Source organism: Bos indicus x Bos taurus, chromosome 5 (genome assembly GCF_003369695.1).
Source record: "Bos indicus x Bos taurus breed Angus x Brahman F1 hybrid chromosome 5, Bos_hybrid_MaternalHap_v2.0, whole genome shotgun sequence".
Classification (NCBI taxonomy): domain Eukaryota; kingdom Metazoa; phylum Chordata; class Mammalia; order Artiodactyla; family Bovidae; genus Bos; species Bos indicus x Bos taurus.
In genome coordinates, this window is record NC_040080.1 from 59,163,660 (window position 1) to 59,186,709 (window position 23,050).

Below are 23,050 nucleotides of genomic sequence, written 5' to 3' on the forward strand. Positions count from 1 at the left end.
GGGCCTGGGCGGCTCCTCTCTGCTCCAGGGAGGCGCTGGTGCCGCTGGCTGCTTCCCTTTTGTCATCCATTTGTTCGCTGACTGCCTCTTGCATGCCAGGCCCTTTGCTAGACTGGGTTTACAGTGCTGAGTTTAGCCTGGGAATACAGGGGTTGGGTCAGCGCTCTTGGTCTCTAGCCAGGTGGAGCTACAATCCAGTATAAGGGGCAGACGATCATAAATAATTACATACTTAAATGAAAAGCGGAAACTCTTGAGAGTTGCCTCAGAGAAAAGGTATAAAATGTATGAAAGGGAAATGAACATGGATGTGAGTTTGGGAAAGGCTTCCCGGAAGAGGAAACCATGGAGAGCCAAGAATACCCGATGCAATTTACAAACCAGGAGACACGATGAGAAAAGCTAAGAAATAATGGAAAGCGTAAGTGTCTTCAGATATCAGACTTCAAAACCTGTGATTTTTTTTTTCCAAATCGTGCTGTGGGGTCAGGAACATTCCCATCTAGTTGGGAATTTTTTGGAAGGAGATGCTTCTCAGAGTGGAAAAAGGAGTAGGTGAATTGAGCTTTCATATGCTCCTTATACCAGGGCCCTTTTGTTTTTAAAGCTCTACTGACAATTTTTGCCGAGAGTCCTTATAAAATATAGGGCATTTCTTCTACAAAGAGTGTTATTATTCTTTCAGCACAAGTACATACTTGGATTGTGTTTCTGAACTAGGTACATAAGCCCTGGTTATTTGCACCAATATTGCAAATAACTGGAAAACTAATAAGTATGGAGAAAACACTTTTTCAGAGCAGAAATTGAAGTCCTAAAAAAGCTGTAAAGATTGATAGGGAGCCTCAAAACGAAAAAGATAGGGAGCAGGAACTGCCTTAATTGTAGTGTACAGTTCTTGAGGTTATTAAATCAATTTTGAAAGGGATGGGAGCCAGAAAGTTGGGAGATAAAATAGGGTAAGAGTAGAGACAGGAAGGATAAGGGCAAAGAGAAGAAAGAAAAGACAGCTAAATCTCTGAAAATGAAGACAGAAAAGTGAAGATTAGAATATATGAAACAATAATGATACATTAATATATAACATTGATACAATGACATATATAATAATATTTATGGAGCACACACTTCGCTAAACTCTATATGTCTGTATATGCATAAAGTATATATATATATATGTGTGTGTTATATAGTATAGTGTGTATAAAGTGTATATATGTGTGTGTGTGTGTGTGTGTGTATGTGTTATTATAGATTTAAGGCAGGAGGTGAAGGGGACGACAGAGGATGAGATGGTTGGATGGTATCACCAACTCGATGGGCATGAGTTTGAGCAAGCTCCAGGAGTTAGTGATGGACAGGGAAGCCTGGCATGCTGCAGTCCATGCCATCGCAAAGAGTTGGACACGGCTGAGCAACTGAACTACTGAAACTCTTAGCATGATGCTCTTTATAATATACAAATCTGATCATATGACTACTTAAAACCTTTAGAATAAAGTCTAAACTCCTTTGCAGGTGGTGCTAGTAGTAAAGTGTCCACCTGCCAGTGCAGGCGATAAAAGAGATTCGGTTCGATCCCTGGTTCAGGAAGATCCTCTCGAGGAGGAAATGGCAACCCACTCCAGTATTCTTGCCTGGAAAATTCCTTGGACAGAGGAGCCTGGTGGGCTACAGTCCATGAGGTCGCAAAGAGTCGGACACGACCGAGCGACTGAGCACTAGGCCCTTCACTGCCTCATGCTGTTGTTTGCGGCTCCTCTCTGACTATCTGTTCAGCCTTACTGATCACATATGCTATGCATCACTTGTCCAGCCTTTGCCCTTGGAGAGGGCATGTTAAAACACGTCCCTCTGCCTCTCTCCAATTTGATCAAGTGGCAAAGACTGAGAAACTGTCCTCCCCTGCTGGCTTCTACCATGGCATGCTGGGCCTACCCTCATGGACTATAAATCATGTGTTCGTCTACTCATTGACCCCCTGGACTAGACTCAAAGCTCACAGTGGCTGCATAGGAAAAATATTTCTTTGTGTTCCCAGTTCCTAGCATGATGCCTGACACAAAGGAGTTGTTTAATAAATGTTTGATAAATGAACGAATGAATGCATAAATCTGTTTTTCAGAACCCTGTTTTTAAATTTTACCAGTAAAGTGGAAAATGGACTGCTGGTAGGGAGTCTGAGAGCATGCCGACTAGTTAAGAGCTAATTGACATATTCCAGACAAGATGAAGAGGACCTGGACTCAGGCAGAAGCAATGGGAATGGAAATAAGGAGTCAGAATCAAGAGACTTTTGTTCCAAAAAACAAAAGATATTTTATGAGCAAATGCAATTGATTGAGCGCTATGTACTTTCTGAAGGATGGCTCCAGTGTTTTAAATTTAGACAAAAAGCTGGAAAGCCAGCCATACCCTGTGAGAAGCAATCAATCAACAAACTTCATGAAAGTGAGAAGAGGTGACTGAAGTCGACAAAGAGGTTAGCAAGGCACACAGAGTCTCTGATACAGAAATAAAAGTGAGTGTTTTAACTGCCGAAGAATCAAGAGACTGACAAGGAGAGTGAGGATGTTAGTGCAGAGGATGTAATAACTGGAAAAGTTTGCTTCAGCCCTTAATGTAGTAATAAAATTTGCAGACAGCTTACAATACCACACTAACTGTGAAGATATACATTATACAAGCTGCCTTCCATTTTGATGAGGGGGTATAAAAAATAAGCAAATGTATTTCTGGGATTTATTGGGAGAAAATAACTAACTTCCAGGGCATGTCATAGGATCAGGGCAGCCTCATCCCAGTTAACACTTGACATCTTCAGAGCTGTAACATGAAGTTAGCACCTACAACATCCCTAAACAAAAAGGTGCTGTTATAGTATCTGTGCTACTAGTCCAAGTGTGGAGAAAGGAGATGAAGGGATATTTCTTAGGCATCTACTGTGTGCGGGACACCATGGTTTATCAGCTCTATTTTTAAAAAATTAACCTAAGTTGTTAAGCTGTCATAACTGACTTTGGGAAATTCTTCTTGAGCTTTTTGTGAAAAAAAAAAGAAAATGTGTAATTGTATTTTTTTCTGAATAGGTAATGAATACATATTGTAAAGACATTGACTAATGAGTGCAAAGAGGTAGAGTTAAAAATAAATCTTCCTCTACCCCTGATACTGAGCCACAATTACCTTCCTTTAGGACAGTTGTTGTTCAGTCGCTAACTGGTGTCCAACTCTTTGTGACCCCGTGGAGTGCAGAATGCCAGGCTTCTCTGTCTTTCACTATCTCTCAGAGATTGCTCAAATTCATGTCCATTGAGTTGGTGATGCCATCCAACCATCTCATCCTCTGTCACCCCCTTCTCTTCCTGTCCTCAATCTTTCCCAGCACTAGGGGCTTTTCCAGTGAGTTGACTCTTTACATCAGGTGGCCAGAGTATTGGAGCTTCAGCTTCAGCATCAGTCCTTCCAAAGAATATTCAGGACTGATTTCCTTTAGGACTGACTGGTTTGATCTCCTTGCTGTCCAACCAAGGGACTCTCTAACATCTTCTCCAGCACCACAATTTGAAAGCATCAATTCCTCGGTGCTTAGCCTCCTTATGGTCCAACTCTCACATCCATACATGACTACTGGCAAAAACCATAGCCTTGACTACTGACAAAAACCATATGGATCTTTGTCAGCAAAGTGATATCTTTGCTTTTTAATATGCTTTCTAGCTTTATCATAGCTTTTCTTCCAAGGAGTAAGTGTCTTCTAATTTCTTGGCTGCAGTTACCATCTGCAGCAATTTTGGAGCCCAAAAATAAAATCTGTCACTGTTTCCACTTTTTCCCCATCTATTTGCCATGAAGTGATAGGACCTGATGCCGAGATCTTAGTTTTTGAATGTTGAGTTTTAAGCCAGCTTTTTTACTCTCCTCTTTTACCATCAAAAGGCTCTTTAGTTCCTCTTTACTCTCTGCCATTAGAGTGGTATCATCTGCATATCTGAGATTGTTGATTTTCTCCTGGCAGTCTTGATTCCAGCTTGTGATTCATCCAGCCTAGTATTTTGTATGATATACTCTGCATATAAGTTAAATAAGCAGGGTGACAATATACAGTCTTGACATACTCCTTTCCCAATTTTGAACCAGTCCGTTGTTCCATGTCCAGTTCTAACTGTTGCTACTTGGCTTGGTATATGCAGGCCTCTCAGGTTTCTTTAGGACAATAACTAGAAATAATTTCTTGTGTACCCTTCCAGGAATATTCTATGCATATGGCCAATTTTATATAATTTTTTCCAAATTTCTTCAGTGTACACGGAACACAAACATTAACTTCCTATATCTGTTTTGTGCTTTATTTTGTAACTTTGTCTTGGAGAGTTACCCATCTTAGTACTTATTAGTCTCATTCCTTTTCCTGGCCACATGATATTCCACTCTGTGGATGTATCATATTTTATTTAGTGAAGCCTCTGTTAGTGAATACTAAAGATGTTTCCAGATATTCTTTATGCATACATAGTTTCTCATACATGCAAGTAGAACAATATATGTTCCACTATTCATAAGTGAGCAACATACAAAATTTCAAATGTGCTAGTAGTTAAAACAGACATTTAAAATTGTTCTTATTAATGTATTATATTTAATGCACTATTGTCATTTCAACATATGGTTGTTGTTTTTCAGTCTCTCAGTCATGTCCAACTCTTTGCAATCCCATAGACTGCAGAATGCCAGACCCCTCTGTCCTCCACTGTCTCCTGGTGTTTACTCAAATTTATGTACATTAAGTCAGTGATTCTATCTAACCATCTCATCCTCTGCCACCTGCTCCTCCTTTTGCCTTCAATCTTTCCCAGAATCAGGGTCTTTTCCAATGAGTTGACTCATTGCATCAGGTGGCCAAAGTATTGGATTTTCAGCTTCAGCATCAGTCCTTCCAGTGAATATTCAGGATTGATTTCCTTTAGGATTGACTGGTTTGATCTCCTTGCAGTCCAAGGGACTCTCAAGAGCCTTCTCCAGCACCACAGTTCTAAAGCATCAGTTTTTGGTGCTCAGCCTTCTTATGGTCCAACTCTCACATCTTTACATGACTACTAGAAAAACCATAGCTTTGACTATATGGATCTTTGTAAGTCATTATAAAAAAATTAATAATGAGATATTTTACATTTTTCTTTGTACTAAGTCTTTGGAATTCAGTGTGTATTTTATACATAATGTACATCTCAATTCAGATGAGCCACCTTTCAAGTGCTCAGTAATGAGATGTTGCCACAGGGTACTGTATTGGATAGCATAGATACATACATCCCCAGAAATGGAATTGCTCAGAAGAGTATGTGCATAAATTTTATGGTCATTGCCAAATTGTCTTTCAAAGAAGTTGTATCTGTGTACATTCCCCTCAGGTAAGAAACAGTATATCACTGAGTTTTAATTTGCATTTGCTTTATTACACATGAGGTTGAGTATCTCTTTACATGTTTAAAAGCTATTTATATTTCCTTTTCTGTGGATTATTTTTGAGACCTATGTCTGTATTTTTTTCCTACTGGGTTGGTCTTTTTCCTTATTGATGTATGAATTAAAACAATCCCTTTATGTGTCATAAATGTTGCAAACAGTTACCCTCTTTGGCTTTGGTTGTGGTATTTTTTTGCCACATAAAAATGTTTACATTTTATGCAATCAAAATATCACTATTTACAGTTTCTGAATTTGCTCATGCTTATAGAAGTCTTCTTCTCTCTAAGATTCTTTCCAAAACCTTTTCCATGACCTCTTCTAATCCTCACAACACATTTATGAAACTAGTGTCATTATTTCCATTTTACATAGGAGAGGATGGATGCTTAGAGAAATGTTTATAATAGATTGTGTAAAGATACCCATTTAATAAACAACAAAGTTAGTATTAAAATCTATCTGCCTCTAAAGGCTATGCTTACTCTTTTGATTAGCCTGTAAAGATCAATATAATCTGTGTTAGATGTCTTACTATTGTCCACTTCTTTTAAGTTCTAGTGCTATATTAAATATATCATTATTATCAATAACTAGAACATCACGACAATCTAACACCAGATACCCACAAAATTCCAGATACATAGAAACTAGCAGTTTAGACATTCCTGTGGTGTGAGAATTACTTGTCAATCTTGGGTGAAAGAAATCAAGAATAATCAACTGGAGGGCAGGACTTGGGGAGAAGAGCACATGCGGATGCGGGATCTGATCCTTGTTACAAGGGTGAGATAGAAACTGGTCATGGATAGAAAACAACAAGTTAAGAATTCAGAGATTTAACAAAAACTATTCAAGGGTTCAGTTTGAGGGTGCTGAAAGGGAGAACAAATAACAAACTTCAGTGAGACTACAAATTGTCTTGACTTTCAGACCAAAGAGCTTGGATATTTTCAAATCAGTAGTTCAAGTCATTGATAGATTTCGAAAAAGGTAGTGATATTATTGGAGTTATGCTTCAGAAAGATTAGTCTGGATGAATGTGTAAGAGCTACTGGAGGAGGGAGAGAGAGAAGGATAAAGAGGAGAGGAGGTCATTAGGGTCTTGGAGAGAAAAATCAATCTATCTCATTATTGGATTACATGATTGTGCTGTATGCCTCTAACCTGCCCTTTTCACCAGATTTTATTCCAAATGACAAATTAGGTTTTTTCAAAATTCAAATTAGCCCTTAAAAGACATGGATTTTTACCCCTTCAAGCCAGAGGCAAATTCAAAAGAGAATTTTCAAAACTGTCTTGTGCAGTAACATCACTGCTAAGATAAATGTACAGACTCCCAAAGGGAACACCTTGAAAAACTTTCTAGTGTTTTTATTTATTTACTTTTAAATCCTGTAACCTTATAATCTTCTCTCATGCCAAAACTTCAATTACCATAAAGGAGTGAAAAGCCTGCCTCTCTTATGTGTGACTTTTAGGGAATACATATATCTTAATCCATATGTTCAATTAATAGGCAAGCATTTTCAAAATGAAGCGCAGTCTATGAGAATGTGTCTTAGTTTTTGAATCAATATCTGTGACAGCTGAGTCTGAAAAGCTGACTGGGTTTCAACTGCAAACTGGCTTCCACCAGCATCATTCAACAGATTGTAGACATCTGTTGTTTTTAGTTACCCTCCATTCCTACCCTAGATTCTGGGAACAGCATATTTTCCTCCTCTTTCTTTTGGATCTATTCCTCCTTCCTCAAATCACATGATTTTGGTGGAGTAACCATTCTCAGTATCTTCCCCTTGCCTTAAGGGTAGGCTCATGATCCCGGCTGTCTTGACCAATCAGAGTTCTTTCTAGCAAGTTGTATATCCTGAAATAGAAAAAGAGACATTTCCACTCTCCTCTGGATTTACAGGGCTGAGAAAATACAAGCCCTGAGCCACCTACGGTTTGTCCCCCTCCATGGACAGGATGTTTGTGTGCAGTAGAAGAGAGTGAGACCAAACAGGAAGGACAGACTTGTAATGGTATGGGAGACTTGTAATGGGTTATGGTAGAGATAGGGAGAAAACAGTATTAATATTAATTAAGACTCTGGATCCTCCCTTCTCCTTCCCATTAACATGAACCAATAAATTCCTTAAGCTGATTTGAGTTTCTAGTGCTTGTGATCAAAGAGACTCAATTACTGTTCTCACACATTAGTTCCAATATATGCAGTCTGACTTCACAGTCTTTACCTCATTCAATCTCTTTGAAGTACGTATCTTCATTAGCTCTGTTCTCTTTCTTCCCCAGCTTTTATCCCACCTCTCTAGCCCCTCCATCATGGTCTCTTTCTTTGCCCTCTGGATTTTCATGCTATGCCTTTCTTCCTGTGAAATAGCATTAAAACTCATGGTTTCAAAAACCATTTGTACTCTAGTCACTATATATCAGATATCCCATGAGCATCTAAAATCCAAAGGGGCTGAAGAAACTCTATTTTTTTTGACACCAAATCTGCTCCTCTTCCTGCTATGTTCTGCATCTCAACCAGTTAACTCATCACCCATCCAAAGGGCCAAACTATATCCCCAAGAATCATTGTTAGAATCATCCTCCCCTATCTTCTCTCTCCCTCCACATTCTATCAATCATATGATCATATAGATTTCACTTTCTGTGTATCCTTCAAATTAGTACCTTAACAATCCCCTGTGCTGTACTGTGTTTAGTTGTTCAGTCATGTCTGACTCTTTGTAACCCCATGGACTGTAGCCCACCAGGCTCCTCTGTCCATGGGGATTCTCCAGGCAAGAATACTGGAGTGGGTTGCCATGCCCTCCTCCAGGGAATCTTCCCAACCCAGGAATTGAACCGAGGTCTCCTGCATTGCAGGTGGATTCTTTACCAGCTGAGCTACTAGGGGAGTCCTAACAATCCCCTACTTTAGTCTGGGATATCACTGCTGTGGGAAATATCAGCAACCTCAGATATGCAGATGAAACCACTCTAATAGCAGAAAAGTGAAGAGGAACTAAAGAGCTTCTTGATGAGGTTGAAAGAGGAGACTGAAAAAGTTGGCTTAAAACTCAACATTCAAAAAACTAAGATCATGGCATTCGGTCTCATCACTTCATGGCAAATAGTTGTGGAAACAGTGACAGATTTTATTTTCTTGGGCTCCAAAATCACTGCAGATGGTTGACTGCAGCCATGAAATTAAAAGACACTTGCTCCTTTGAAGGAAAGCTATGACAAATCTAGACAGCATATTATAAAGGAGAGGCATCACTTTGCAGACAAAGCTCTGTAAGGTCAAAGCTATGGTTTTTTCAGTAGTCATGTACAGATGTGAGAGGTGGTCCATAAAGAAGGCTGAGCAATGAAGAATGGATGCTTTGAAAATGTGGTGCTGGAGAAGACTCTTGAGAGTCACTTGGACAGCAAGGAGATCAAAACAGTCAATCCTAAAGGAAATCAACCCTGAATCTTCATTGGAAGGACTGATGGTGAAGCTGAAGCTCCAATATTGTGGCCCCCTGACGCAAAGAGCCATCTCATTGGAAAAGACCCTGATGATGGGAAGGATTGAAGGCAAAAGGATAAGGGGATAACAAAGGATGAGATAGATAGCATTACCAATTTAATGGACATAAATTTGAGCAAACTCTAGGAGATAGTGGAGGACAGAGGAGCCTGGCGTACTGCCAGAGCACATTCCTACAAAGTAAATAGGATTGTTTTACTCTTCTGAACATGCTTCAGGGAGTGACACGCAGAGCTTTTAGGATAAAGTTTTAACTCAGTTCAGTACACACAGCCATTTGTCAGTCAACTAATATTTAACAAATACTTATCATAACCCAAGTGCTACGATAAATGCTATAATTGCAGAAAACAAAAATTAGATTTCTCCTTAAAGAGCTATTTGTTTTGCTTATATTTTGCAAATAAGCTTAAAGTTCTTTGGAGAAAGTCACTAAGCAATGTGATGGAAATTTACAACACACATGCTGTGATTCATGTTTTCTTTACTCTTTTTAATTCCATGCTGCTGCTGCTGCTAAGTCACTTCAGTCGTGTCCGACTCTGTGTGACCCCATAGACAGCAGCCCACCAGGTTCCCCTGTCCCTGGGATTCTCCAGGCAAGAACACTGGAGTGGATTGCCATTTCCTTCTCCAACGCATGAAAGTGAAAAGTGAAAGGGAAGTCACTCAGTCATGTCTGACTCTTCACGACCCCATGGACTGCAGCCCACCAGGCTCCTCCATCCATGGGACTTTCCAGGCAAGAGTACTGGAGTGGGTTGCCATTGCCTTCTCCAATGCATGCAAGTGAAAAGTGAAAGTGAAGTCACTCAGTCCTGTCTGACTCTTAGTGACCCCATGGACTGCAGCCTACCAGGCTCCTCCATCCATGGGATTTGCCAGGCAAGAGTACTGGAGTGGATGCCATCGTCTTCTCCCTTTAATTCCACGAACAAGAGACCCCAACCTATGTTGTTTGCTGACTACAGACCCACTCTTACTTCTGGAAAAGATCAAAGGAAGATTAAAGGAAGATTCAATCCAAAGAGTGACTTTTTGCATTTCTTATAGCTAAGGATAGATAATAGCACTCAAGGAAGCTTGAACACCACAGCTCTAAACTCCTACATTTCGATGAAAAGTGCTTTGTCTGATTGTACCTGTGTAAGGTTCACCTTTGGGTCAGATATCTGTCCTATACTTTCTAAACACAAAATAAAAGACACTCTGTATCACTAGGTTTCTAAAAACATGCCACAGGCTTTGATGCCGCATCATGGGGTTGTACTATCTAATTGGTTCTATGCCTGCTTGCCATCTACTCCTACAATAGAGGATACATTAGGTTTGCTTTGTGTGTACAGCTTGACTTTGAATAAGAACAGCTGCTCTCATTTTAAACTAAAGAAAAAAACTAGGAATTATATCAGAGGGAACAATCCTTCACCTGATGACCTAATGGATTTTTTTTCTTGAAATTTCCGTTAAGTCCAGACCCATCTTTTGGAAAGAAAAAAGTGCTTCCCGGCTGTTAGTTTGACAACTGGAAATTTTTACTCTGGTTCACCTGGACTTTCATCACTGATTTCAGCTTATGAGGAGGAGGGAGTTGTCCCAGAAACTGTTTTTAAAGACTGACTAATAACGGTCTGAGGGTGACTCATGATGCAGGAAGGTATGCATCAAGCAGATGATTGAAATGAAAAAAAAAGTTGCTTTGATATGTTTTCTTCCCCTTCCTGAAGTATTGACCAGAAAAGGGCTTCTTGGGTACTAGTAAAACTCTATTTCTTTACCTAGATGCTGGTTACTAAGTTCATTTTGAAAAAATTCATTGAATTATATATTTAGGATTTGTGCAATTTTCTGTATGTTAAATGCAAGGAGATCAAACCAGTCGATTCTAAGGGAAATCAGTCCTGAACATTCATTCATTGGAAAGACAGATGCTGAAGCTGAAACTCCAATACTTTGGCCACCTGATGTGAAGAGCTGACTCATTGGAAAAGATCCTAATGCTGGGGAAGATTGAAGGCAGGAAGAGAAAGGGACGACAGGGGATGAGATGGTTGGGTGGCATCACGACTCAATGGACATGAGTTTGAGTGGGCTTCAGGAGTTGGTGATGGGCAGGGAAGCCTGGCATGTTGCAGTCCATGGAGTCACAAAGAGTCAGACACAACTGAGCAACTGAACTGAACTGAACTCATGTTAAAGGTCAGTAAAGAGTAAACAACAACCCAGAAATGTCCCTTTCCCACCTGGAAAATAGACATACATTCATGTCCCAGGAACACACATGCTTCCTCTTCACGCAAAAGGATCACTTTCTTAAGAGCATCTCTTTTTCTATTAGACTATAACTTCTCTTTCTTTATTAGACTCTAAGTTCCTTGAGAGTAGGCCAAATGTTTTATTTAGTTTGTATTCTATGGGAGCTAGGATAGAGAAGCTACTAGGTAAATATAAACATATACTGCAGGAATGAATAAATAACAAAACTAAAGAAATTAGGAACAGGTGTTAATGTCTCAGAATAAGAATACAATGAATTAGTATTCTTTACATTGTAAAAGACAATTGTGGGAGAACTCCCTGGCAGTCCAGTGCCAGGGAATTAGGCACAGAATGGTTAGGACCCTGTGCTCCTACTGCAAGGGGTGCAGGTTCGATCCCTGGTCAGGAAACTAAGATCCCTCAAGTCAATTATGTTCATGATTATCTTAGACATTGGTCATGTTCTACAAAGCAGCTTGAATCTCATAATCCTGGTAAGTATTATATACAATGTTTAACCAAACCAGTCTATTCCTCAGTTCCTCAATATTACCAGATAAAGTCAGGAAAAATAAGGTTTCTTACTGAGTGACTAACGTTCAAGGGTGTTGTAGCTGCAGTGCTGTAGGGCAAGATGGATAGGCTTAGAATTGGAGTGAGGGATACATCACACAGCACTGCCTCCCTCCCCCATGTTACGATACCTCAATTTATGTCATGAGAAGAATCATTGGTATTAGAGGGATTGGACCTGTCATGTACAATTTACTAGTATTTTTTTTTTAACCTTTATCTTGAAAAAAAAAAAAAAATCCAGGCTTAGAATATTGAAGAATTAATAGCATACAACAGGCAGACTGTTTTAATATATTTCTAATTAAACATCCTCATTATTGTTTTTACATTAGGTTTTTATTTTTGGACATGCAGCTTGTAAGATCTTAGTTCCCTGACTAGGGATTGAAGCCATGTCCCAGGAGTGAAAGTGCTGAGTCCTAACCACTGGACCACCAGGGAATTCCCATATTAGGGAGGTAGGAAATTCCCATTATTACTTCAGAAAGGCTCTCTGAGGTAATGGATACCAAGGCCATAATTTGAGAAGCAGGGGTGGAATGGTAATATATTAGTTTTGTCTTTCTGCTTGACAAATTTATCCAGAAAACAATGGTTTAACATAATAAATACTTATTATTTCTCATAGTTTCTGTGAGTCAAGAATTTGAGAGCAGTTATGTTGGGCAAATTGAGACTCAAAAAAGATTAGTTGACTAGCCTAAAGTTATTTAGCTAATAAGTAGCAAGGCCAGGATTCCAAACAGGTTTTCTGCCTCTTAATGACCAAGCATCACCCTAGTGGTCAGGATACCAATTAGCAAGCTATTGCAATAGGAGAACCAAGAAATAACTTGGGACGGTTGTAACTTACAGTCAAGGTACAGGTGGAAATATTTTGGCCAATTGCAGAACTATGCTGAGAGCCAGGCAAGAGGGCCTCCTGCCCAGGGCATGGTGCTTTAGAAAAGTGTTCTCTGGCCACTCCCCTACCTGCAGAGCAAGATCCATAGGCCTAAGGGTGAAACAGGAGGGAGGGGGGCAGGGCAAAATCTTTAAAAGAATGGCATAGCCCAACGACACAACATAAACTCATTCAAATTAATTAGGTCCAAGATGGTGGATGAGTTGACTTCCATAAATGGGAGAAGGCAATGGCACCCCACTCCAGTACTGTTGCCTGGAAAATCCCATGGATGGAGGAGCCTGGTAGGCTGCAGTCCATGGGGTCGCTAAGAGTCAGACACGACTGAGTGACTTCCCTTTCACTTTTCACTTTCATGCATTGGAGAAGGAAATGGCAACCCACTCCAGTGTTCTTGCCTGGAGAATCCCATGGATGGAGAAGCCTGGTAGGCTGCAGTCCATGGGGTCGCACAGAGTCGGACACAACTGAAGCGACTTAGCAGCAGCAGCAGCAGCAAGCTAAATGACCCACCCCAGACACCATGACATTTCCATAAACGTCAAAAAGTGGGTAGTGGCCCAAACCTGGAAATCTCCACCTCTTCCCCCAAGTAGCTATAATACTCCTCCTACTCACTAGCCTATGAAATTACCCATCCATATAAAAACTGACAACCCGTACCCTGGTGCAGCTCTCACCTTCTAAAATGGCCCCCACTCTGTCTGTGGAGTGTTTCTCTCTAAATAAATCCACTTCTTACCTATCACTTTGTCTCTCACTGAATTTTTCATCCAATGACACATTAAGAACCTGAGCTTCAACCTGGATGGGAGTGGGGTTTGGGGGAGAGTGGATACATGTATGCACATGACTGAGTCCCTTAGCTGTTCACCCGGAACTATCACTACATTGTTAACCAGCTATAACCCAATACAAAATGCTTTTGGTGTTTAAAAAAAAAAGAAAAAGAACCTGAGCTTCATTAAGTCCTGAGACCAGGTGTGTGATCTCAATTAAAAGAATGTGGATTCAAGTCTTGGTCTGGGTTTTGCCTGGGATGGAGTCCTGGTGCATGGGTTCAAGTCCCACTCTGAGTTGTATGGTTTTAAGGGCACTGGCCTGCTGAAGTCCACGCGTCCCCCTTTAACCTCAGGTGCACAGATCCATTCCCTGCCTAGACTGCCCTCAGCGAATATCCAGATCCTTCATGGAATTCTTTTCCAGGCTCTTTCAGTTTGGGCCAGAACTTGCTATTTGTATACACAACACAGAGCAGCAGCCATGATTGCCAAGTTGCCAAAGGTTTGGACAGAGGGTGGGGAGGGTAGAGGGGATCAAGCACACATATATGAGGTCTCACAGTCCTGCATGGAGCCAGGTGTGAGAAGAAGGACAGACAGCAGCCCAGGGCATCTTACCCTGTCCAGCCAAAGTCCTGCACAGAACCTCAGGGAATCTGAGAATCCTACATCCAGATCTGGCCTTACAGGTCCTGACAGAAGTGTATTTTCCAAGTTAGGATGATGGAATACATTTTAGTCTTAAAAAATTATAGCTTGATTTGTATTCTTTATTTGTATTTATTTCTATTTATTTGTATTCTTTTATTCTGTATTGAATATATGCTTTATATGCCTCTAGTCGTGCATGTGCCCTACATTGCTTCAGTCTTGCCCAGCTCTGTATGATCCTACGGACTGCCATCCTCCGGGCTCCTCTATCCATGGGATTCTCCAGGCAAGAATACTGGAGTGGGTTGCCATTTCCTCCCACAAGAGATCTTCCTGATCCAAGGATTGAACCTGCAACTCTTAGGTCTAACCTGCATTGGCGGGGGGGGGGGGGGGGGGGTTTACCACTAGCATCACCTGGGAAGCCCATGCCTCCATACCCCATTGATTGAATATGATCATACTGGAAATGTATTTTTCTGGCATTACTGTTGGCCATATAATCCACAAATTCTCTGTGAACCCCTAGAAATGCTGGTTAAATGTAACAAATATTCCTTTAAGTAGTAAGATTTCTTATTCTAAGAAATCGCCAAAGAAGGAAAGGGAGACATGAAATCCAAGGTAAAGAGAGTATGAGCTGATCCTGCAATCTCCCTGGATGAAGTATTTGGTTTGGTTAACCTAAGGATGTGGATTTTAATGGGCTTCTCTGGTAGCTCAGACGGTAAAGAATCCACCTTCAATGTGGGAGTGGCAAAGAGTCAGACACGACTGAAGTGACTAAGAATGCAAATAGGTTTTAATAACTGTGAGGCCTGGAACTTCAAAGAATGGCAAGTGAGAACAAAGATTCTGGTATAAAAGCTGACATTCTCAGAAAACTCTGTGGTTCGAAGAAAATAACTCCTCAAAGAGTTCTATATCCTAATGCCAAGAGTCTGTGAATGTTACCCATCACATTCAGACAGGAAAGAATCTACCTGCAATGTAGGAGACATGGGTTCAACCCCTGGGTGGGGAATATCCCCTGGAGTAGGAAATGGCAACCCACTCCAGTATTCTTGCCTGGAGAATTCCATGGACAGAGGAGCCTGGCAGGCTATGGTCCATGGGGCTGCATAGAGTCAAACAGGACTAAGTGACTAACACTTTAAAATAACAAGATTATCCTGGGTTATCTGAGTGTTACTAATGTTATTGTTGTTGAAAGCTTGGCCTCTGTATACCAGTGTCAAATCAAATCCCAGAGACAGAGATTTGGGTGAAATAGAAAAGGATAGCTTTATTGCTTTGCCAGGCAAAGGGAGACACAACAGGCTTCTGCTTCAAAACACTCTGTCTCCACCCCTGAAAACTTGATTAGGGTTTTTATAACAGTTGTTCAAAGTTGAGGTCTCTGACAAGATTAGGGTGTGAATAGGGCTTGAATCCTTTGATCTCACCTTTTTAAAAATATAATTGTATTTATTTTTGGCTGCAATGGGTCTTCTCTGCTGTGCTCAGGCTTTCTCTAGTTGAGGCAAGCGGTTGTTGTTCAGTAGCTAAGTTGTGTCCCACTCTTTGCAATCCCACACTGCAGCATGCCAGGCTTCTCTGTCCTTCACTATCTCCCAGAGTTTGCTCAAACTCATGTCCATTGAGTCAGTGATGCCATCCAACCATCTCATCCTCTGTCACTCCCTTCTCCTCCTGCCCTCTATCTTTCCCAGCATCAGGGACATTTTCAAGGAATTGGCTCTTCACATCAGGTGGCCAAAGAACCGGAGCTTCAGCATCAGTCCTTCATATTCAAGGCTGGTGTGCGGGGCCTCCCATTGTTATGGTTTCTCTTATTGCAGAGCACAGACTCTAAGGTGCATGGCCTTCAGTAGTTTCGGCAAGGAGGCTCGGTAGCTGTGGCTCCCAGGCTCTAGAGCACAGGCTCAATAATTGTGGCACATGGACTTAGTTGCTCTGGAATCTTCCCAGGTCAGGGATCAAACCCGAGTCTCCTGCATTGGCAGGCGGGTTCTTTACCACTGAGCCACCAAGGAAGCCCCCTTAATCTCATATCAGGTGGTCAGTCTCCTAATCTTGATGAACTTCTCTGGTCCCTTTAATCTTGTGTTAGGTGATTTCTTGGCTATTCCTGCCTTTATTAGCAACTGTTCAAATTCACCCTTTGGAATCCATCAAAGGTTATAATGGCTGGAGTCTTCCTGCAAGAAATGGGGGACAGAAAGACCTCTATGCCTGGGAGTCCCACAGGGCCCCATTCAGTTTCATTGTCACGAGGGTCCTTAAAAGTGGAGGAGGAAGACAGAAGAGACTGTCAGGGCCATGCAGCATGAGGAAGACTAACCCACCACTGTTGGATTTGAAGATGGGAAGGGACCACCAGCCAAGGAATGTGAGCAGCCTCTACAAGCAGGGGAAAAACAAAGAATGGCTTCTCCCCGGGAGTCTCCAGAAAAAAAAAAAAAAACAGGCCTTCTGACACTTCAATTTTAGCCCAGTGATATACATCTTGGCCTTCTGACCTATAAAACTATAGCAACAGTAGGAAATGAACATAGACTTCACTCTCCACAGGTAATAGACTAGAAAAAAGTGTGCTCATTAGCACAGGTAAAGAACAAGAAATCTTATCTAATTTTCTATGTCTTTCGGTTAAAAAAAAAAAAATCTCCCCTGAGAATTTGTTGCCATGGCCCAGCTCTTCACTATTTGATCTGGGACTCTCAAACTGAGAAATTAACAACATAATTGCTCTCTCAGAGAGAGGTTCCTGGCAAAATCCCCTCTGGAAAAGCCCAAACTTAGCCCAAACCACACAAGATTTACACAAAATCTGAATTAGCAAACTGAAAGGTAAATTTAAAGACATTATCCAGAAAGACACCTGGACAGAAAATATAAGACACATTAAGAGAGAGGACAGAATGAAAAGACTTAAAACATGTATAATAAAATAAGAGTTTCCAAAGAAGAGAAGAGAGAGAAAACGGGGGGAAAAGCAATATCTAGGAAACAGAAGTCTATGTCTTAAAACCAAGGTGAAGTAGGTGCTAATGGAGACAATGACATGATTATTAAGTACCAATCTCTTGACTCTCTTTTCTGGCATGATTAAGGTAAATAGTACCACTACATATAAATAATTATTGTCATTATTGCCTATATTGTTTATCATAGGTTTTTCCCTGTCAAAATATAATTTTTAAAAATTAAAACACTATACTTATAGAAATATACAATGAATATAGGACAAAGACTTTCTTTAATTCATTAATTAATGAGGGAAGCTATAAGATGCTGTCTTATTCAAAGAACATTGTTTAAATGTTAGAGTAACTTTGTTGTTGTTTTTGTTCAGTCACTAAGTCATGTCCGACTCCTTGTGACACCCATTCCCACCCCTGCCCACACTGTAGGCTGCCAGACTCCTCTGTTCATGGGATTTCCCAGGCAAGAATACTGGAGTGGGTTTCCATTTCATCCTCCAGGAGATCGTCCCCACTCACAGATGGGACCTGAGCCTCCTGTGTGGCAGGTAGTTTCTTTACTGCTGAACCACCCGGGAAGCCCTGTGTAATAGGCTACTTTCACTTTATCATAAAAATTGACATCAGTACCACAACCCTAAGGAATATTTGCAAAGATTAATGTGCCTCTCCCTTGCCCACTTTCAATCTAGTATCCTTACTGCAGCCACAGAGATCTCAAATGCAAATCTGATTGTTATTCCTGAGCTTCAAGTCCTTTGTCACTGTCATAACTCCTTAATAATGCAATACTCCTACAATAATCTGTGACCAGGTGCCTCTCCAGCCAATCCTCTCACAGCCCTGACCTGTACCGCCCAGGCTTGTTCTGCTCCAGGAAAATTGAACTTCTTACAACTTCCAGAAAAGTCAGCCTCCATTTTGCCTTTGCTGCTAAGTCACTTCAGTCATTTCCGACTCTGTGCGACCCCATAGACGGCAGCCCACCAGGCTCCCCCATCCCTGGGATTCTCCAGGCAAGAATACTGGAGTGGGTTGCCATCTCCTCCTCCAATGCATGAAAGTGAAAACTGAAGGTGAAGTTGCTTAATTGTATCTGACTCGTAGAGATCCTATGGACTGCAGTCTACCAAGCTCCTCCGTCCACGGGACTTTCCAGGCAAGAGTACTGGAGTGGGGTGCCATTGCCTTCTCCGATTTTGCCTTTAGGTGTCCAAATATACTATTGTCTAAGTCTAGACTATTTTCCTCCACCTACAGCTGCTATTTCTTACCTGTACATATAGAGGATTAGTTTAAAACTTGTCTTAGCCCAGGTTTCCTAGACAACAGAATTAAAGGCCAGAAATCAGTTCTGGTGCTTTATACAGGAGACAGAGAGGGGTAATCTTAGGTTGAGGGAGGAAGACTTGACTGAAGGAAGAAGGGTTGTGAACTGTGTTACCACACTGGCCACTGCTTCATGGTGAGCCTGGAAGAGATATACCAGTTTGCTCAGCAGATGTGTTTGTGGAGTATTTAGGATTCCTCAAGATGACTGTAGAGAGAGAAACAGTGCCTCAGACTGAGGGGACGGGAGGAGGGCAATCTGCTTGTTCTGACCCCTACCTCTTGCTTCCCAGGACAGAGTCAACCCAAGTCGGGTCAGCTGCCCTGCTCTCCCAGGACATGTCATCTGAAGCCTCTCAGGATACCAGATTCCTTACCCCACAGTGTAGTGTCTAGGGGATCAAAACATGCCACCCTGAAATATGCCACTTCAGGATAAGGATTATTTTGAGCTGAAAGCATTTGAGATTCAATAGATGCAGAAAGAAAGCTTCCCAGAGATTTTCATGTCTGTTGAAAAGCAGAAACTTCTGAGAAATGATGATTACTGATAAATCCCCTCTCCCAGGGAAGTTTATGACCATGAAGAAAACAGAAAGTTAGCACCGAGATGGCCTGCACAACAAGAAAGACCCATCCCGGACTAGGGTGCATGAGGGAAGATGATTCTTAAACTGAACTGGTTCAGAGAATTCTGAGCCAAAGGTGATATAAAAATGTAAAGTGCAATCCACTCCCAGAATCTTGGAAATACACAGAGCTGGCAAGAGACAGAAACTAACCTACAGTCTTGGGGGAGGGCATGTGATAAGATGGAATTACAGCCAAATTTACTCTAATGAGGAGAAGGCAATGGCACCCCACTCCAGTACTCTTGCCTATAAAATCCATGAATGGAGGAGCCTGGTAGGCTGCAGTCCATGGGGTCGCTAAGAGTTGGACACGACTGAGTGACTTCAGTTTCACTTTTCTCTTTTATGCATTGGAGAAGAAAAAGGCAACCCACTCCAATGTTCTTGCCTGGAGAATTCCAGGGACGGCAGAGCCTGGTGGGCTGCCGTCTATGGGGTGGCACAGAGTTGGACACAACTGAAGCGACTTAGCTTAGCTTAGCTTAGCTTTACTCTAATGATGGGCTAACTCACCTAATATTGCATGTTAGAGATGGTTTTTATGTTTGGCTGTTACTCTGAGTTTGGCATAAAGATTTTGAGTTTTTTTGTGACACCCAAACTTTAGACTATTTAGAGATGCTTCTCTCAGTCACATTTAAAAGATTTCTGAAAGTCTATTCAGATTCTATTCTGAAAATCCTTGCAGAAAGTGGAAATAGCCACATATGTAATTTTTAACTTTTACAAAAATTTATTTATTAGGCTGCATATGGTATTCATTGCAACATCCAAGATCTTTGGTTGAGGCATGTGGGATCTAGTTCCCAGACCAGGGATTGAACCCAGGCCTCCTGAACTGGGAGCTCAGAATCTTAGCCACGGGACTGCCAGGGACATTCCTTAAATTTGTTTTTAAATGCAATAAATTGTTTTGTGATAACCAGAATGGAAATTTGTCCTGCTTCCCTAGACTGCTCACTGACTAAGTGACACAGATACTGAGGCTGGCAGGTCCCTATGAGATGTGGGACTCCTGTGAAAAGTGACTCTGGCTCTAAGATTTCCCATTATCCAGAAAGATCTTCCCTGTCTCTGCCATGATTTTTATCATTTCCTGCCTTCACCATTGTTCTTCTTTCCCCCTCATAGTTGTTTCACTTTATGAATATCTTGGACATAAAATCCAGTTCTGAATCTGCTGCTCACAGCATCCAGGATTTTTCACCCCTCACTCTGGAAACACTTGTACAGGAGTAAAAAATTCTTCTCTACCCTTCTAGGTTCACTGACTCAGGTTCTCTCTGAACTAGACAACCAAAGACAGATTAGCATTACAGTATTCTTGCCCAGGAAATCCCATGGACAGAGGAGCCTGGTGGTCCATGGGGTCACAAAAAGTTGGACACAACTTAGCTACTAAACAACAACAATATGCTGTATAAACAATGGACCATTTTCTCCAACTCTTCTGTCTTGAGAAGCACTGAGCTCTACCACCAGTCTCCGAAGTTATATAGCTGAAGCAAGAGATCAATTCAAAGATAACTGAAAAGTAGTTGATAAACCACCTTCTTCCCCTCTCTTCCCTAGTTCCCTACAGAGGTTGGTGAGGGGCACTGCCCCTCCATCATGCTTGGGATGGGTCTCAAGGCAATTTCAAAGGGGAAAGGGAACAATATATTCCTCACTAAATAAACTATGCTTCCCTCCCCACTTTTGAAAGCAAATTCTCCTAAAGTCAATTTTGGTTTTTAAATAACACATTTTTGTCCTCTTGATTTCACATCTGTTACATCGCTATACCAGAACAAGTTTAATAGAGAAGTCCATGCTAATCATTAATTATGATACCAATATGCCGGTTATATTGTATTCTAATGTAACTCGCACTTGTGGATTTCAAAGAGCTTGCGCCAGATTTAATTAATCCTCAGCTTTGCTAATGAAAAGCATCGTTTCTACCTGGCATGAATTTGGGTTTCCAATCTGTTCCTTAAGGTCACCTCATTTTTCTTGAAAATGTACATTTATAATTTAACATTTCAGATCTTTCACATTCCCTATTAAGCAATTATTTTGATTACTTCATTATCTTTCTTTTTTTTTCTCCTAGACTATTTAGGTTCTGTTTCTGCCTACCGCCAGCCAAGTGTAATTCCGACATTCTCTCTCACTCCCTTTATTAGCATGATTTGCATTAGCAAGGGATTCATTTTCATTCTGAAGACTGAAAACAATTTCATTATCTGATAAAAATTATCTTCTCATATGCTGTAAGAAGCAATTCTCCTCATTTATGGTCTCATTAGGCATTTCATCTACCCAATACATCTTCTCAATTCTTCCTCCTTTTGGAAGTAGTCATTCTGGTGGCTCAACTAACAGTATCTTGGGTTAGGGACTCTCATTTTTGCCTTTCTTCCCTCTTTTGTTCTTTCTTTCCCTAAAGGAGTATCCCCCTTATCTCCTCTGTGAACCCTTGTTCGTTCCCTCTCTCCCTAAATATTTGGTTCAGGCTTCTTTCTAACATCTATATCGTTGTACCATGAATTTTAAGTCTGCATTTCTGTTGTCCTTAATAGACTGTGAGCATCTTATGGGCTGGACCACAGCTCACAGATCTTTGTATTTTCAAACTCTGACAATGTGTCTAGTGGATAGCAATGATAAAAAAAAAAATGTGTATCAGTCACAAACAACAATCACCATCAAGATCATCATCATCTTTAAAATGAGGAGTGGCTTTTTCTTAATACTATTTAAAATGCAAATAAGTGGTCTTTAGAATAGTTTTTGTTCATCGGTCCCAAACATTATGTTATCATTAAAACCAATATGCTTGCTTGCAAAAATAAAAACAAAAAATTTGTATTGAATAAATGAAGAACTAAGTATGCAAGCAAAATGCATTGTTATTTTGAAATTTTGTTCTTTTCAAAAGACAGATATGACTGGAGAAGCTAAAGCAACTTGATAAGGAAGTAGATCATTGGACATGCTGAAGAGACAGATCTGTAAGTAACAGGGAGGGAAGTAGTTAAACTGCCTCAGTGAGAGCTAAGACATCCTAATGGCTATAAGAGGCCAGTTGAGCAAGAGAAAAATCTCAAAGCAATATCTGGAGCACTTGGATACATCATAACTGATCAGGTGGAGCAAGATCCAAGTCTGAACTGCAGCCTTCTGTGCAAGCAAGATATTGAATCATGTCTATTTCTTCTCACCAAATTTCCAAAAGCTGACAGATATTGCTGAAAAATTCCTCAGTCTAAGGTCACAGTCTTGATTTATTTCTAAGTTTTATGCATCCCTTGAGGAGGAAAAAAAGAGCAATCAGAATACTTCCTTTTCACCATAAGTGTGCTAGAAATATAAATGGTCCCACAAGGGATCGACTCATGATTTTTCGACTTTACAATGGTGCAAAATCGATATGCATTCAGTAGAAACCATACTTTGAATTTTGATTTTTTCCCAGGCTAGTGATATATGGTATAGTAATCTCTGGTGATACTGGACAGCTGCAGTGAGCCACAGCTCCCAGTCAGCCACGCGATCATGAATGTCAACAGCTGATACACTTACAGCCATTCTGGACCCATAAAACATTCTAGTTTTCACTTTCATTATAGTATTCAATAAATTACAGGAGATATTCAACACTTTATTAGAAGATAGGATTTGTATTAGATTACTTAGCCCAACTGCAGGCCAATGTAAGTGTTCTGAGCATGGTTAAGGTAGCCTAGGCTAAGCTTTGATGTTCAGTAGGTTAGGTGTATTATATGCATTTCTTTACTTATGATACTCTCAACTTACAATGAGTTTATCAGGATGTAACTCCGTTGTAAGTAGAGGGATAGCTATTATAAGGATTGCTGAAGCATCATCCGATGGCACTGGGGTAATTCCATGGGAATGCATACACAGACACACACACCCCCACCCCC